The following is a 705-nucleotide window of genomic DNA, read 5'->3' as shown; positions in this document are numbered from 1 at the left end:
AGCAGCCGGCTGAGCCCAAGGAAGCGGGCGGAGAGAATTCTCTGGGAGCAGAATTCGGAGTGGAGAGTTGGTGCTTTGAGTGAGTGTATCGGAGTCACTTCGGGGCAGCGATTGCCACTTAGCTAGGAAGGTATGAAAGTAGGTCCTGTGACATAGAAAGCACTGGGAGCGCGAGGGGAGCGCGCTGTTCCGACGAAAGGTATCGCTTCTCGGCTCCTTAGAGCTAAGATCAAGTGTAGTGTCTGTTCTTATCAGTTTAATCTTTATTAATTGAACATGATAAGCCACTACCTAGATCTATATCAGTTTAATCTGAATCTCTACTGATACACTGTATCAGCCATCCTGAAGAGCTCATGGTGCCCTGGGATGCATCCTGCAACCCCTAACACGCAACCTAAAGCTCTGACCACTGTCCCAGCACAGCCCATTGCTCGACACAGGCTCCCGGCTGTTACGCCTGGTCCTCCCCGGAGATCTTCTCAGACCACTACCCGAAAGAAGACTCTCGGTGCCTCAGAGCCATGGCAAACCAGCAGACCCAGAGGGAAGTGCGAAGACAAGGAGAATCGCCCCCAAGATGTTGCTGCAGAAAGCTCTTCCATCCGAGGACCAGCCTGCAGGAACACCACCGAGAGCGTACACCCCAGTCTCCGACCGCCGGGAGGCCGCCCTGCAGTGCTCCAACCGCTGGAAGATCCTGCA

General features: G+C 54.3%; 1 pseudogene; it reads left to right on the top strand.

Annotated features, from left to right (window-relative positions):
• The first annotated feature begins 201 nt into the window (after nucleotides 1–201).
• Nucleotides 202–322, top strand: LOC135976931 (U2 spliceosomal RNA; annotated as a pseudogene).
• The last annotated feature ends 383 nt before the right edge of the window (nucleotides 323–705 follow it).

This window comes from Chrysemys picta, chromosome 20 (assembly GCF_011386835.1).
Source record: "Chrysemys picta bellii isolate R12L10 chromosome 20, ASM1138683v2, whole genome shotgun sequence".
Classification (NCBI taxonomy): Eukaryota; Metazoa; Chordata; order Testudines; family Emydidae; genus Chrysemys; species Chrysemys picta.
This window is presented reverse-complemented; position numbering and strand designations above follow the sequence as displayed.